Source organism: Spinacia oleracea, chromosome 4 (assembly GCF_020520425.1).
Source record: "Spinacia oleracea cultivar Varoflay chromosome 4, BTI_SOV_V1, whole genome shotgun sequence".
In the NCBI taxonomy this organism is placed as follows: domain Eukaryota; kingdom Viridiplantae; phylum Streptophyta; class Magnoliopsida; order Caryophyllales; family Amaranthaceae; genus Spinacia; species Spinacia oleracea.
The window spans coordinates 96,631,606-96,649,853 of NC_079490.1; the positions used below are offsets into that span (position 1 = coordinate 96,631,606).

At 41.1% G+C, this 18,248-nt stretch overlaps 1 long non-coding RNA gene across 1 annotated transcript; it reads right to left on the reverse strand.

Moving 5' to 3' along the window:
- Positions 1-166: 166 nt before the first annotated feature.
- LOC110789998 (uncharacterized) lies at positions 167-1,925 on the reverse strand. The gene is made up of 2 exons (XR_002533689.2): positions 1,401-1,925; positions 167-509 (listed from the first exon to the last, which is right to left on the reverse strand). It is a non-coding gene; the product is annotated as an uncharacterized lncRNA (long non-coding RNA).
- Positions 1,926-18,248: the final 16,323 nt, after the last annotated feature.

An 18,248-nucleotide genomic window follows, 5' to 3' on the forward strand; every position in this document is an offset into this window, starting at 1 on the left:
CATCTTTTAGAACAAACTCTCGACATGATTTTGGGCGATTTGGTCATCACATGTAGGCTATGAGTCTCTTGGTAAGAGGAAGATCATTTAAAGTTTGATTATCTTTTTCATTAAGAAAAAGAAAATAAAGCCTTTGACTAAAGCTAATGGATGAATTACAAATCCATTAAACTCTTTAGCAATTATTATGTTTTATTATTATTATTTTTTTATTTTTTTTATTTTTAACATAGGCTAAACATACATTGAAAATTAAAGGTTCAGAAAGTACAACAAAACATTACAAAAGCTTCGGTGCCTTACAAAACCCTTACACATTCGAAGCTACTACAGTGAGCTTTACTAGCTCTTACAAAGCCTTGCACAATACCCTTAATCGGATATGTAGCCAACAGTTTAATTATTGGCCTTTGATTGCTTGAGCCACCTTGCACTCCCACATTTTCCATTCCACTTGTGCTGAACCTTGGGCATAACCCGTTGAGGTGAATCCTTATAAACCTATGGCACTTAAAAGACAAAGGAAGAAACAAAGGAATGTAAAATCTCGAAAAGGTTGAAATGACCTTGTGAGCAGGGTGAAATACCCACAACCAAATAGAACCACGAAAAATGACTCGGGTACTCCAAATTTCCCCCAGTTAGACAAGGGGAGACTCAAGTTAGTGAACATGCTATGAACACCCAAATACTCCATTTGGGGAGCAGTCTTCGTATATGAGATTTTGAATGCAACAAGAATACAACTCATTGCAAACCTAAACTTAACAACCATGTCTCGAGAAAACCAAGAACTCCTTCCACATTCACCCTCACAACCTTCTTCCTCCATCTTAGACTATACCACCTTCAACGGCAGTATAAATAACACCAGGGCATAAATGAGCCCCTAGGTCGGCTAACCCGAATTTAACATGACTCGGGATAACATATAAACCCAAACCTACAGCGTATGCCTTCCACATCAAGGACCAAACACACAATGGGCATATAACCCACCTCACTTGAGTAACCCACAAGGACATACTTGACTCAACAAACACAACCTGAAAACTTCCAAGTACGAGGCAAAGTAACATACTTACGACAAACATGAAAATAAAATAACAAAGCTTTTCCACTAATCACCTAAACCACAAATGCTACACCAAAACAGGGAGAGACAAAAAAAACAAGCCACAACCACCGGAATTAATCTAAATTAATACCAAACCAGAAACCTTAACCTAATCTTTACCTTTACCGTTAAGATTGGGGTTTTTCCGACACTACGAAACGGCGGCGACGAGGTTAGCTGTGGTATTAACAGACTCTAAAATTCCTGGAGAAACAGAGGAAACAACAAAAAAAAAAAAACCAACTTCCTATCCTAACCAAGAACTCTTTACCCCAAACTTTACCTTTTACCGATGAGATTATCAACGGCGGCGCTCGGGTAAGCCTTAGAGCAGGACACAAAGGTTGAGACCTCACACCGAAAGAACTCCTCCCCACTTCGAGCAAAGGCAAAGGTGAAATTGCGAGGGCGAACTTGAAACAGAAATTACTCTTATCCAGCGACAGAAAAGCGAACTAAGAGGGTGTGGAAGCTCCGATGAAAGAACTTGCTACCTCTTCTTCTTCGTCGCCAGAGAAGGACCCCAATAGCTACGAGCCTACGAATACACCTAAATTATACTACTACACCGTTGAGACGCAAGCTCGCCGGCGGCCGTTAAGGCTGCGACCACCAGCGAGCAAGCGGTGGGCGGTTAGGGTTTTTGGATTTCCTTTGAGAAGAGGAAAGTTAGAGAGAGAAAATTAGGTAACGTTAAAGGTTCTCCTTAAGTATTCAAATATCAGTGCTTAATAATTAATATAGTTGTATACTGGCTAGATCTTTAGCAATTATTATGTCAGACTTCTTGACACACTAAAAAGTAAAAGAAGCATAATTAATTTAAAACAAAATAGTTATAGTATAATAAAAATTATTTAGTTGAAGGCTTTTTAGCCGCATTATTCATGGTGCGGCAACATTGGGGGGCGACAATTGAGAAATACCATTTACCACGCCAAAAACATACGGCAAAAAAAAGTCATTTTCTACAAAATTGTCCAAAAATGTTGCAAATGAAATTATCAATTGCTACACTCTTTTACTTAAAAGTGTGAAGCGTGGCAAATGTATTGTAATTAGTTTTTGAAAAAAAATGCAGCTTCAAATTAATATTGCAGCATAAAACCAACCACGATAGAACTTACAAAATACTATGGGAAATAATGTTCTCAAAGAATAGTCATTTCATAATACAAAAAACCCACAAATTTTTTGATAAAATGTAAAAATATAGAATGGGAATCAAGTGAAACCAAAATGTAGATTATGTTGACAATCAACATTTATTAAATATTCTGTAGAAGTTTTAGTCATTCACTGTATTTTCAGCTGCATTATGAAGGTCTTCTATAGTTATGATCCCGCAAATTAACTTATCCAATAATTTCTCGACAAGAATTTGAGATGCCTGGCGTTTCAAAATAAATATAATTAATGAAAGAAAATAGAAATACAAGATTAATTGATAACTGTTGTCCTCATCTACGATGAACAATGACAACACGGAAGAGTAATATATACACCCTAGATATCATCTAGAGAGTTGACTACTTTCAGTCTTCAGGCTATGAGGGGAACAACAAAGTATTTAAACTTATTGGAAATCATGTTGACCCCATTTCATGATGTATATGAAACAAGTTAAGCAACATAGGTTTTTGAGTTCTGCCTGTTAGAGCAAAAGACGGAAACTTGATTCTTGCCTGTTATATACAACAACAACAAAGCCTTAGTCCCAAAATGATTTGGGGTCGGCTAACATGAATCGTCGTAGGGGATCGTCATTGTAACAATCAACCAGAAAGGAGCAGGAATTAAAAAGAAAAAAGCAAGGAAGAGAAGGTGGAATTAATGAAAGTAAGATAAGAGAAAAATAAATAAATATATTATAGAAGAAATATTGTAGGAGATAATAAAAAATAAGTAAAGTTTAAAATAAATGAATAAGTAAAATAAGTACATTTCAAAATAGCATGTAAAAATAAAAAATTCAAAAGAATTTTAAAAATAACATAAAAAATAAAAATAAGAATAAAAAATAAATTAAAAAATAAAAAGAAACAGAAACATGAAAGTTGTATAAGTAAAATGAAGTCATCAATATATATTCTCTCCCTCCACGTTGTCTTATCGAACGCCATATTTTCCTTAATCCCAAGAAAGCTCATATCGTGCTCAATCACCTTCCTCCAAGTTTTCTTAGGTCTTCCCCTACCCCTTACAATCCTATCATTTTGCCACCCTTCTATCCTCCTAACCGGGGCATCACTTGATCTTCTGCTTACATGTCCAAACCATCTTAAACGATTTTCCATCATCTTAAACTCAATCGGTGCAACCCTACTTTCTTCCTAATAATCTCATTCCTCAAACGATCCTTTCTTGTATGCCCACACATCCAACGTAACAATCTCATTCCTCAAACGATCCTTTCTTGTATGCCCACACATCCAACGTAACATGCGCATCTCCGCCACATTCATCTTGTGCGCGTGACAATGTTTCACTGCCCAACATTCCGTGCCGTATAACAAATCCGGTCGAATTGCCGTGCGGTAAAATTTTCCCTTCAATCTTTGGGGCATGTCTGAATCACATAGGAACCCTGTGACACCTTTCCACTTCAACCAACCTGAGTTGTTAACCATACAACCCCTCTCTCTCCCAAACATCTCCAGACTTCGATAGGTATACCATCGGGCCCCACTGCCCTCTTGCACCCCATCTTTTTCAGTGCAATTTGGACTTCTCTCTTTTGAATTCTTCGCATAAACTCTAGGTTAACCATATCCCGAGGGATATTTGTATCCCCAATATCTCGCCCTTGATCCCCGTTGAACAAGTTATCAAAGTAGAACCTCCATCTATCCTTGATTTCCTTATCTCCCACCAAAACTTTTTGATCAACATCTTTCACACATTTAATCCTCCCGATGTCTCGCGTCTTTCTATCTCTCATTCGAGCAAGTCTATAGATGTCTTTTTCCCCTTCTTTTGTAACCAATCTTGCGTAAAGATCCTGATTCACCTTTGCTCTAGCCTCTCTTACGGCCTTCTTTGCTTCCCTTTTAGCCTCCTTGTACTTCTCGTAGTTCTCATCACCTTCTACATTTTCCCAACTCTTTATAGCATTCTCATTTGCTCTTTATATCTTGTTGCACAACTTCGTTCCACCAAGATGTGTCCTTACTTGGTGGCATGATTCCTTTAGATTCCCCTAGGACCTCTTTCGCCACCCCTTTATGGTGTGCTCCATTCTTGTCCACAATGAGTCTATATCCAAATCCATATCCCCGGCCCAAATACCTTCACTTGCCACCTTTTCCTCAAATTTTAGTTGTTGCTCCCCTTGAAGTTTCCACCACTTGATCCTAGGCTCTACTAGTGGTCTTCTCCTCCTTATATAACTTCTACCTCGAAAATCAAGTACCACGAGTCTATGTTGGGTTGCTGTACTCTCACCTTACAATTGGTGTAGCACTGTCTCAAAGCATTCCTTACTAAAAAGAAGTCAATTTTGCTCGTATTATCTCCACTCCTATAGGTTACTAGGTGAGAGTCTATTTTCTCAAACCAAGTGTTCATTATACCCAAGTCATATGCCAATGCAAAATCCAAAATAGCATTTCCCGCTTCACTCCACAACCCATACCCAAAACCACCATGAATGCTTTCAAATCCATCGCGAGTCGAGCCTACATGCCCGTTGAGATCCCCACCAATGATCAGTTCTCACTTCTAGGGACACGTTGCACCACTTCTTCTAAATCCTCCCAAAATTCTTGTCTAGTTGAAGCATCTAGTCCTGCTTAGGGTGCATAGACACTCAAAATAGTTACAACTTCATCCCCTATCACAAGCTTAATACTCATAATTCGATCACTCTTTCGGGACATGTCCACTACATCATCAATATATTCTCGGTCAATAAGGATACCTACCCCATTCCTACCCCTAGTTTTTCCCGAATACCAAAGCTTATAACCCATGGAGCTATTTCTCTTGCCTTGTTTCCAACCCACTTAGTCTCCTGCAAAAATAATATGTTAATTCTCCTCCTTCTCATAACCTCTACTACTTCAACTAATCTCCCTGTCAAAGAGTCAATATTCCAAGTCCCAAAACGCATACTACTACCCTTACTCTTACCCTTGCCCTTACCATGAAACCTTAGATAGTTAACACCACCCTCGGATAGTGCGCCGCTTCCGGGCGACGGCCTGTTATATCTAAGAACAAAATATTTGAGTTCCCCAGGGAAATATTATTTTGAGGGATATACATATAAGAGACGGGCTCCTCGTGGATTTAACCTGCGATTAACCTCTTTATTATCTGTTTGTTACAATCACACTCACAATCTCAAAGAGCTCACGCATAGAGGACAATATTTGAAGCCCCAGAACCCTGTTTTTACTAAACTTACAACACGTGCATAAAAGAATTTCAGAATCTAAAATCAACAACTTGATAGTCGACAATCACACTTGATATATATGTAACTAAGATGGAACTAATTTCTTTATTGAAGTATAATAATTAAGATGGTTCACTACGTTTATACAACTTATAATAATCAGGATTTTTATAAAACAAACCACATAAATATTCATACATCACGACAACCACCTCAGTTAGTAAGTAATTTTCACCTAAATATTTTTAGTTTTACTGTCAGCTCTATTTTCATGATTACTGTTTTTTTCCTGCTTCTTGCTCAAGTACATTTGAATCAAATCATTTTGTTGATTTACATGTTTTTCACCTTTGAAGTAACACTAGCTTAAGACAATAATGGGAAGTACTTATCTTATATAAAATATATATTTTGTCTTTTTAAACTTCTCTCTTGACTGGTAGGTTTCTTTCTAGTCTACCAATCCACATGAAGGAAATCATTTATCCTATTTTTTTTTAGAGTTGGTTAATAGGTTAGTAACTTTTCATGAATATTAGACTTGTATGAAATATGTTCAAGAGTTAAGTGTGAGGATTGATATTGGTGATTTTCACACAGATAAAAATCATAGGCAATGATTGTTGTGGGAGTTTTTCAATAGTCGATGACGAGGAGGTATTCAGTTCAACGTAGCGCTTGATCCAAGTCACGGCTGGTTACGTCACATGCAAAACAAGAATATTCCCGTAGGAGTATTTCCTCCGATGCTTAAGTAAGATTAAGGGTTTTAAGAGAGAGAAAGAATTTTAAATGTAGAGAGAAGAGAGAGCAATCAATGTCATGAATAGTACGTGTGGTATTCAGTGTATTGAAACTTGTGTCCCTTGTCTTTAGGAAATGGAGTATTTATACTTGATTTGGCCAAAATTGGTAGTCCACCTTGGACTAATCATGGAGCAGCACGTGGCATCTTCCACGCCTACTAGGCTGCTGATCAAAATATGAAAGATCTATACTTAAGCGGAAAGTCCCAAAAGACTATAGGCCCACATCCCTCATAAACGCACTAAGCCCACTTCTAAACTGCATAATAAAGGACACATGTCTTCATATATGAGGATAGCCAATCAGGTGACTGGGGTTTGGGAACAAATCCCAAAACCCTAGCCTTATAAATAGCTCAGATCCCAAGGTGAAAGACAATCAATTTATTCTCACCTACCTTAATTATTATGCTCTGCCTTCTCTCTTGAAGTATCATTTTCTCTCTCTAACAACTACCTACCTTAATTATTTTGTAGGTTGTAAGAAGACAGTGCCATCGCATACCTGATACCTCAGTGGAAAAGGTGACACATCAACACCAACAAAAGTTCCCACAACATTTGGCGACGTCTGTGGGGAGGTACAGTATCATAGAAGACTTACAATCTGGAGGTAAAGGATATGAGGACGACTCAAGAGAAAGGAGTCCATGCGAAAGGGGTTCCTCGCTAACTCGCTCTCACAACGACCTTCAGCCTACTGCTAAGGGCGCAACATTAACCACAAGACGGGTAAACGCGACGCCTCCTAACGCAGTAGCTAGCCGACCGGCTTCAGCCAGATAACTACAACAAATGTTACATGGCCTCCACTTGGACATCACGGCGAAGTGGCAGACGCAACCACATCACACCCTCCAAGAAGACATTACAAGGTCTTTAAATGGAGCAGGCCTAAAAATGGGACAAGGTATGACGAGCTCGCTAGAGAGAAGAAACGATGAAGATAACTTACTTCTCAACCCTCACAAGGGAAATTCAACTGCAGACGAAGTGTCGGATACCGGCTCTATGCCCAAGATGACCCGCTCAACTGATACCCTCAGCTATCATGTGAGGGAGGAGTGCCCAAGACGACGGATGGAGTCAATACATCATATCCAACAAGGGGTCATGCCTACAAGGCCGGAGTATATATCCCCCTCTGCATCAACATCATGTCTGCACCCAAAGAGCCCAAGGTAAAATCTCCATTCATGGACACATACGATGGTACATCTGATCCAGACATGCACCTAGTAGCATATCGACATCATATGTATGTGCAAGGGACTAATGAAGCCACCTGGTGCAAGTATTTTCCTGCTACACTGAAAGGAGTTGTGTCCAAATGGTTTGAAAGATTGCTAAGTGGATCTATAACCTCCTTTGGGGAATTAGAAGCTCTCTTTTCCTCCCGATTTTATGGCTCACAAAGAAGAGAAGAAGACGAGTATGCACTTAGGACGTCTACAACAGGGTTCCAATGAGACACTTAGAAGCTATGTAAAGCGATTCAACATGGAAGAATCTCAGACTTACCAAATGGAACGACCCTCCATAACGTTGTACGCGGACTAACGAAAGCGTCCTTCAAATTCGACCTAATAAAGAAGAATGTGAAGACGATGGAGGATGCCCTGGACGAAGCAGAGGCCTTCATACACTCCACCGAAATTTGTAGCCACTCAAATGAGCCAAAGTCTACAGTACCCTGCTAACCCTCCAAGCTTAACATCTGGGCCCTGAATGAGAAAATGCCATTACCACACGAGATGAAGAGAGAGCGTCCTGCAGACAGAAACATATTTAAATATAATACAGGACTGTGCACTATCCTTATGAATGAGGGATCCAGACTGCGGCTAGAGCGTTTGTTCCCGATGAAGACGCCGATGGAAAGCCGACACCCTGGGTTATTTTGTAAATTTCACGAAGAAATAGGGCATGACACCCAAGACTGCCGAAACCTGAGAAAAGAATTGGACGGTTTTGTAACTAGAGGCTATCTTAAACAATATCTTTGCCAAGCAGACAAGGGTCGGGTTAAGTCGCCAGCACCTTTATCTGACGATGAGGATATATATACCTTCAGACGGGGAGTTTGTAGCCGCCATTTCAGGGGGATTAGCGTCTGAAGGGCCTATGAATCCAAGGCGTCAAAACTATGCGCCGAGCTCTGAGTGGAAAAATGTCCTTCGAATAGAGATATAAGAAGACGATTACCGACGGTCTGCAACTCCGTATGATGTCGACCCATTGGTGGTGGAAATCAAGGTGGCAAACCTGAAAGTGAAGAGAGTTTTGGTTGATACAGGGAAATCATCAGACAGAATTAGCCTTCAATGTCTACAAAAGTTACGGCATAATCCGGGCATAATAGAAGACGTCCATGGTCCACTGGTATGCTTCGGACGAAGCATTTTTTGCCCTACAGGGGCTATCTCACTTCCTGTCCAAATTGGGGAACCTCCGCTGGTAAGTCAAGGCTTGGTCCGCTTTGTAATTATACAGGATCTCACTACATTTAACATAATACTTGGCCGGCCAACCCTGAATAGCATCAGAGCTGTAATCGTGCCCCATCTTTTACTAATGAAATTTGTGGGAAGCAAAGGGGGATTCGGCACTATTTATGGGAATCATCAGTTGGCCAGAGATTGCTATCTCACGACGTTAGACTCGGTAGCTTGGGGTGAAACTACCAAAAAGAATAACCGTAGAGAACCTCTGAAAGTCAAGAAAGAGCGGATACCTCCCACTGCCCACAGTGCAGATAGGCGACCTGAGCCTATAGGTGAACACTATGACGTGGTCCTAAATCTCGAGAGGCCATCTAAAACTGTTCCGATAGGAATTTCCCCGGAGGATCCAATGCCAGCGGACCTTGTCCGTTAATTACAAGAATTCAAAGACATCTTTGCCTTCACTGTGGAGGAAATGCCCGACATTCACCCGGCTGTGGAAGTACACAAGCTGAATGTGGACTCAAAGATGAAGCCAGTCTCGGCAGAAGAAAAGAAACCACGGTGAAACCAGAAACCAAGCAGCCACAACCGAAGTACGCAAACTTATGGATGCCGGCTTCATCCGTCCAAGTCAGTACCTCGACTGGGTGGCCAATGTGGTCCTCCTCCCTACTCCAAATGGAACCTGGAGGATGTGTGTCGATTACACATACCTAAACAAGGCCTGCCCCAAAGATAGTTTTCCTCTGCCCAAAAATAGATCGACTGGTAGATTCCACTGCCGGTCATGCTATGATGAGTTTTATGGACGCTTATTCTGGCTTTGATCAAATTCCTATGTGGCCTGAAGACTAAGAGAAGACTTCCTTCGTCACAGAGCTAGGGTTGTATTGTTACAAGGTTATGCCTTTTGTCCTGAAAAACACGCCGGCCACATTTCAATGTCTGGTAAACACAGTCTTCGCAAAGCAACTTGGCAGAAACATAGAGGCCAACATTGATGACATGATAGTAAAGAGTAAGCAGCGGCCGCTACATATTGCCGATTAGAAAGAAACCTTCAAGAAACTTCGAGCCTATCAAATGAAGCTAAACCCCAACAAGTGCATTTTCGGGGTAACCTTAGGCAAATTTCTGGGTTTCCTGATAGACGAGAGGGGGATAAAGGCGAATCCTGATAAAGTGCAAGCCGTCATCAATATGACTTCTCCTAAGACGGTTAGAGATGTACAACGACTAACGGGCTGTTTGGCGGCCTTAGGACGCTTTCTCTCTAGGGTAGGGGACAAGTGTCATTACTTTTTTAACACCATTAAAAAAGAGCCCAGTTTCAATGGACGTCCGAGGCGGAAGCTGCTTTCTTACGACTAAAAGGGCACCTACAACTCTACCTCGTCTCGTCAGCCCCCTACAAGGAGATATCATTTGCATTTATCTAGCCATTTTAGACCACACTCCCCTCAGTGCCGTCCTGCTAACAGAGAGGGAATGAATACAACTGCCTATTTACTTTGTAAGTCATGTATTACAGAATGTCGAGCTGAAACATCCATCGATTGAGAAATTTGGTCTAGCGTTATTCCTGGCAAGCAAGAAGCTACGACCTTACTTTCTGGCTCATCAACTGATAGTTTACACTGATCAGCCTCAAAAGCGACAGTTCACTAAGTTGAAAGCGTCTAGAAGGATGGTAACTGGGCTATTGAACTTAATGCGTTTGACATTTCGTATGAACGTAGGAAAACGATAAAGGGGCAGCAATTTGCTGACTTTATTGTAGAAATGACCCGTCCCTCTTTCGTAAAAAACTACAAAACTTTAAGGACAATTTACGTGGACGGATCTGCTACTCAAAATTGGTGCGGAGCAGGCATCATCTGTGAATCTCCAGAAGGCGATATATACGAATATGTCATGCGTTTTAACTTCCAGACGTCCAATAATGAAGCCGAGTATGAGGCACTGTTTTGTGGGATCCAAATGAGCAAAGAGGCCGGGGCTAAGGAAATTCTGGCCTTATCAGACTCCCAACTAATTGTCAGCCAAGTAAATGGGGAATATGAGGCTAGAGACGCTACAATGATCAAGTACTGGGAAGCCGTCCATCAAGAGGTACGATCCCTTAAAAGGTTTGAGGTACGACAAATACCACAGTCTGATAATAACAAAGCTGATGCCCTGTCAAAACTCGTTAGTTCGGCATCTTGCGATACCCCATGTCATGTATTTTGGGAAGTGAAACATAGTAAAATCATTGGCGTTGTTGAAACGACCGTTTTGGATAGGACGTCCACTTGTATGGATGATATAATCAATTTCAAGATGAATGGCGTAATCCCGGACGATCAGAAACAAGCAGAAAAACTCCAAAAGAGGAGTTCCTGGTTTGAAATGTGGAATGGAACCTTATATAAAAGTCCTTCTCACATCCCCTCCTTCGATGTGTGACACCAGAAAAAGGACAAGAAGTCTTGGAAGATCCGCACCAAGGGCTGTGTAGCTCCCACATAGGCGGCAGAGCCTTGGCCGAAAAAGCCCTCAGAACTGGGTATTACTGGCCCACCTTAAAGGAAGACGCACTCAACTTGGTAAAAAGGTGCGACAAGTGTCAGCGGTTTGATCACCTAATTCGCCGACCTGCTCAGCTTTTGACGCCCATCACCATCCCAATACCATTCTCCAAGTGGGGGATGGACCTGTTAGGGCCCTACACAACAGCGCCTGGTGGGGTGCGGTATGTAATAGAAGCTGTAGACTACTTTACCAAGTGGGTAGAAGCAGAAGCATTGAAGAACACCAAGACGCAGGATGTTAGAACTTTCATTTGGAAGAATATTATTACTCGATTTGGTGTTCCGCAGTCTATTGTCTTTGGCAACGAACCCCAATTTAAGACGCCTAGAATGGTTGGCCGACAATGGCATCAAGGCTTGTTTTGCATCTGTCGGCCGCCCACAGGCCAATGGGCAGGTAGAAGCATTAAAAAAATTGTTTCCGAAGGGATGAAGAAAAAGTTGGATGAAGCCAAAGGCCTATAGGTAGACGAGTTACCTAACGTTCTTTGGTCGATCTGAACCACAACAAAAAATTCAACAGGAGAAACTCCATTCTTATTAGCATATGGAGCCGAAGCTGTTTTGCCCATTAAAATGTGCGAACCTACTATGCGTGTCATGTTATTTCATAAATGAAGAAAAGACTAATCGTTTGAAGGCATGAGAAGTGGCCCAGATTACCACCCTCACTGGGTTGATCAGCCAGAACACAAGGTACCCATCAAAAAGCCACATGCTACAGATAGTATAAACGCTTTTAATGTAAAAACTACATAAAGCAGACTCTTTCCGTCCCTGTCTAGGGGTAAACATACTAATTAAATAGCAACAGTCAGGGACGAATAGACATACACGACAAATTCTCCAGACGAGGATAACAAAGTTGTTCTAAATTGGAATGAAATCAACACTTGGATAAAAATGTCCATAAGGAAGTTAAAATTATATTAGTGATCAAACAACAATACACAAAAAACATGGCCTTAGGAAGGTCTAATCTAATACCTCTTACAAAGGGACATCTTACAAAAACCCAAAAAGTGGTTACCACTAAGCAAGACGTTTTATAACTTAGGGCCAACAAAAAATGGCTATATACAAAGTTAGGCGTCTCTCGGACGACTCATTCGTCATCATTGTCAGGAATAAACTCAGGGGAGGGACACCCTTCCTTCAGAGCTTTCTCCACCTCCATGTGGTAGTCAATCCTCCGCTCAAACCAGTGGAAAGGGTGTTGGTCCGCGAACTCCCTGTTCCATGCCAACTCTATTCCGCCCCTGATCGGCTGCTCCCCCAAAGTAAAGGACTGGGCGCGCACTTCCCTTGAGTTAGCCGCTTCCCGCCAAGCCTCATCTAGATGAGAATTCAGCAAACTAAATCTGGAATTTATTTGCTGCAACTCCTCCTCCTTCTCTTTGTTCTTTCTAGCAAGACCCTCCATCTCTTCAAAGTTCTGGTCAATTTGCCGAAGACGTCTCGTGTTATCAACACGAAGAGTAGTCAGGGAGCCGGCTAGGGAGTCTAACGTCTCTTGTATAGTAAGAATAAGTTTCTCCAAGTCACCATAATGATGCTCCCCACATTGAAGATCAATCCTACGAGGCTTGACTTCTTCCCTAACCAAGGAGGCACACCATTCCTTCAGCGAGTCCAACCGAATAAACATCTGCAGACCAGGAAAGAAGTTAGCCGTGAATACTGAAAAAGTAGAACGTTACAGATATCAAGAGAAAATAACTAACGTCCAGCGCACGAGACTGCATGGACGTAAGTTGAGTCTTAGTTTCCTCGGGATGAGTCTGGGCATACTCTACTGGGATGACATTGCGCATAAGGCCCATAATTTTGTCCTTGTCCCGAGAAGAAAAGCGGCTGGAGGAGGGGATCTGCTCAAGTTTAGTGTCTAACACTTTATGGGGGTCAGGTTTCTCTACTAGAAAAACAATAGCCTTAGAATTCCTTGGAGACTATAGAACTACTAGAGGAAGAACGCCAAGTGCTTACGACGTTGGAATCTAACTTACCCCACGAACTCCTAGCCCTCGCAACCGCCGTGGGAGGAATATTATGGCTGACGGCTTCCGGTATCCCTCCCAACGGATCTTGGGAGATGGGACCCTGGGCTCCCTCAGAAGGAGAAGCTCCCTTCGGATTTTCTCTCGTTCGTTTGGAAGGCGTCCCTGCCTCTGAGGACGTCTCCACCTCCGAATTCTGAGGGACCTTGAATCGCGGGTTGCCCGTCCTTCCCGCCCTGCGCTTTGTAGATTGCGCCACCGTGGTGGAAACATCCTCTACCATGTGATCAACAAAAATAACCACGGTAAATAACAATGCCAAACATTATGGGCGACTACGAAAGGGACACCCACCTTTTGAGTGCTCATCTGCAGGGTGGCTGCGCCATCCTCTTGCTTATCCCCTTGCTTCTTCATGACCTTAAGAGTGCCTTCGCTGAGCACCTCGGCCAGCCACGCCGGCATATCCACCTTGCCCTTGAAGGCGTCGTCCAATTTCTCCATAGCTTCGTCTAAAAAAGAAACATTAGTTAGAACCGTGTACATTGAAACAATGAAGATTCTGAAGGAAATAATGCCCTTGGTCCAAGTATGCATTCTATGTTAAGTCTAATAAATGCGGTTCAGTATTAATTAACAAGTTAATAATTCAGTGAGATCAAGTGAGCTGAATGCCTAGCTAGAGGCCGCTTCAGTTCAAGTGGAATTAATGATATTAATCCACAGCTTACTCTTGACTGAACCCGTAGGGTCACACAAATAGTACGTAAACGGATCAAGTATTTAATGGCATTAAATACTCCATCTATGAATATTCGGAACCGACGGATCTTGGTTTCAGTGGGAGCTAAGATCGTCACAGGCAAGAAATGAATACTCCGGAAACGATGATATTGCCGGAAACGGAAATATGGATCGTATCGGAAATATGAATATTATCCAAGTCGTAGATGTTGCCGGAAACGGAAACATGGTACGTATCGGAAAATATTATTGGAAATGGAAATATTACCAGAATCGGAAATATTGCCGGAAACGGAAATATTGTCAGAATCGGAAATATTACCGGAATCGGAAAATAATTCCGGAAACGGAAATATTAAATATTTGTTCGAAACGGAAATTAATTCCGGAATCGGAAATATTAAATATTGTTCGTATCGGAAATAAATTCCGGAACTGGAAATTTAATCGGAAGCGTATCGTACGAATTAGCATCGGACGAGGCTTGCCGGACGAAGGCCCAGCACGAAGCCGGGGCCATCGCCCAGCAAGCATGCGCGCCACAAGCCCAGCCAAGGCAGCGCCCAGGCCTACCGCAAGGCAGGCCCAGCGCGCGCCAAGGGCCACGGATGCGTGGGCCGCGCTGCGTGGGCTGCTGCTCGCACGCGCATGGGCAGCCCTTGTGGCTGCCGTGTGTGTGTGAGTTTGTGCTCATGCGTGATTCCTAAATCTACAAGAGTCAGTGTATGATTAAATTTCTATTCCTAATTGGATAAATTAATTAAATAGAATTCATGTAGGATTCTAATTTCAATTAATTCGTATCCTACTAGGATTACGATTCCTTTTCCATAACTCTATAAATAAAGGCCTAGGGGTCATTATTTATACAACAAGTTTTTAAGTATTCAAAACTAAGATTTTTAAGCAGAAAAATCAGCCAATATTCTTGCCTACCCAACCGAAAATATTAGAACCTTAAGGGCGATTCTAGTTGGTCAATCTTAAGGCGGATCCGGACGTGCTGTGGACTATCTACGGAGGGACGACACTTGGAGTCCTAAAGACTTGTTCTTGTTCGGTTCGGGCGCAGCTAGGGAAGGCACGCAACAAAGAGTATGCATCTAAATTATGCTATATGATTATGTGTAAATAATATGTTGTCCTGGGTTAATGGTTGTTTCCGCATGATCTATGTAATGTCATATGTATCATAACCTAACAGTGGTATCACGAGCCCCTTATTATTTTCATAATCTAAATTGCATGAACATGGTTAAATATTACAAATTTGCAAGAATTAAAAGGGGTGATTAATTTTCGTAATTGTTAATTAATTGCAAATTGCGTTTATTTAATTATACGTACGCAGTTTTTCGGCAGTTTCTTCATTACTCATCCGAATTGAGTGATTTTTGTGTCAATTCCGCATGTAAAAGGCATTCTAAAATTTTGACAAAAATAGTATTTTTCTGCCGAACCCAGAATTCTCAAATTCGAAGCCTAACTATGACTTTTCGAAGGTTTTAGTTTTTCGAATGCAAAATTTCGTAAATTTAAGATGTTAAATTAAATATTTGCGATTCTTGTTGACAAATCTTGAATTTTTGATTGACCTACTGCATATGTTTAACAAGTTTGAATGCCTAGTCTTGTTAATTATGCAATCTAATTTGTAATTATGATTAATTTGTTGAAAATTAGAATAATTTAGAATTAATTTGATTTTCATAATTAATTGTAATTTAATTAGAAACCTATGATTAAAAACCACCATAAAAATTGTAAATTTACGATAAATTTTAAATTTTTATGACCTAGACTTGAATCCATAACAATCGGAAATCAATTGGATAATAAATTTTCGATTTTTCGCCCTAAAATTATGAAATTAATAATATTTATTAATTTGTCATTAATTTTAAATATAAATTTTAAATTTATATGCGATTCTTCATATAACTTGCACGCACGAAGCAATGGACGCTTCGTGTTACCCTTAAGGGGTGTTGTATAATGCGGGCATGCGACGACGAGCAAGGGAGCTCGTCGCCCGTGCGGCACGAATGCAATGAGCAAGGGCGTAGTGCACGAGCACAAGGCAGCAGCCCTGCCTTGTGTCGTGTGCCACGAGCAATGAACGAATGGGCATGGGCGAGGGGCGAGCCAAGGCAGTCGCGTGTGGGCAGCAAGCGAGCTGCGCCACAACGCGCGCTGCCTCGCACAAGAGCGCGCAGCCTCGCGCGCAGCGAGCGCAAGCTCGCGTGCCACGAGCGCTGCGCCCAGCATCACTCGCGCGCGCCAGCGAGCGATGGCTCGCGCCAGCGAGCGATGGCTCGCCCCAGCGAGCGATGGCTCGCGCGCACAGCGCGCGATGTCGCCCGCCCAGCGAGCGATGTCGCGCCCCAGCGAGCGATGTCTCACGCGCACAGCGAGCGAGCCAGCGCGCCCAGCGAGCGATGTCGCGCGCCCAGCGAGCGATCTCGCGCGCGCGCACTGCGAGCGATAGCTCGCGTGCGATGGGGCGCTGTGCGGAGGCTTGCGATAGGACAGCAGCAGCTATGCGACGAGCGCATGGGCTGCGCGCACATGGCCAGCAATGGCTGTGTGCGTACGGCCCATGGGCGTGCAACGCGTAGGGTGTTTGCGTTACGATTAGATCGTTTTGAATGTTTAATTTGAAAATTTCAGTTCACGTAATTTTAATTAATTTTAAAATTAATAATTTGAATTAATTTTTGGATTTTAATTTTGAATATTATAATTATAATAAATGGAATTTATTCTAATTATTTTACTAAAATTAAAATCATGAATTAATTTAAATACGACTGAAATTAAATTAAATTTTGGATTCAATTATAAATTGATATGAGCTTTAAATTTTAATTAAATTTGTATGTTTCCGGTTGGACTAGAAATACATTTTTATGTTTAAAATTGGTAAAGCATATGAATTTATTGGTTTAAGTGGGAGCGCTTTTTAGTCATAAACTCTTGATTAGGTCTACAAATCCTTAAGGTTAAAACAACTTGATTAGAATTAATAAGGACTGAATAATTGGTAGATTATTGGTGCCCTTGATTAATTGCTGCAAATGTTTACGTGATGCATAATGTGTTTTACTAACCAGCTATGTGGGCCATTCATGATAATGAATGGGTGAATGGTATATATTGTATATGTACTGTTTTGCAGGTTATGAAGTGACTAGTATGGCCCAAATAGGATAGAAAATATGGTCTGCGTACCATTAATTTGAATGTAATTGGTCTAAAGTACCAAAGTTATTTTTCAATTCAAATATGGTCTGCGAACCATCAAATAGTTGTAATTAGTTATAGCTTATCCTATTTGAAGAAAATGGTGCCTCCCACGGAGATTTTCAAGACGGACTTTGAAGTCAAAGCTTCAAGATGAAGTCGGGCCATACTAGATCACAAATATCTTATGCATGTTTTAAGTTATTTATTGTTTTAAATATGTCTTAAAATGCATGAGATCAAAAGCTTGATTATGTTGCATGATTAAGGATTTTAGTTCACTTAAAATCTAACCAACATAGTAAGAGCCTTAAGTTCCAAACTTAAAAATTGAGTTATAAGGTGCCATGCCAAAATATACACTTGCTTGGATATCCTTTACATCAATCTAGTAATAGTTTTCGCTCAGCGAGGTGTTACTTATTGGTCCTAAAGGGGCAAGGTACACAAATAATTGTGAGTACATGTTAGTTTTGGTGAAACTCAACGATATAAGTAAGGAGTCCTTTTATGTCGTGGCAAAATCGATAGGTTTTCCTAATAAGTTCTTAGACGTACCTATCAACCAAGAGTAGTTTCTAGACTATTAGCAAAAGGCTTTTGCTTACCTAAAATGTTTTAGAATTGAGTCGACAAACTGTGCTTAATTCTTCAATGGTTTTAGGATCTTGGAATCATTTTATTCACACCTGCCGGAACAATAAAATCGAATAAAATGCTAATAACTTGTTTGAATTGCATGGTTGCTTTAATTTCAAGTTATTATTCATGATAAATGTTTAGACTTTGCATGCTTCAATGTATGTTTTAATTATTGTTTATAATTAAATATCTTGCACTGCAATAAATCCTTTTAGAAAGGTAACAGTAAATTTCCTCGATTGGTAGTGAATCCAAGAACGATTCACGGAAAAGAGAGAAA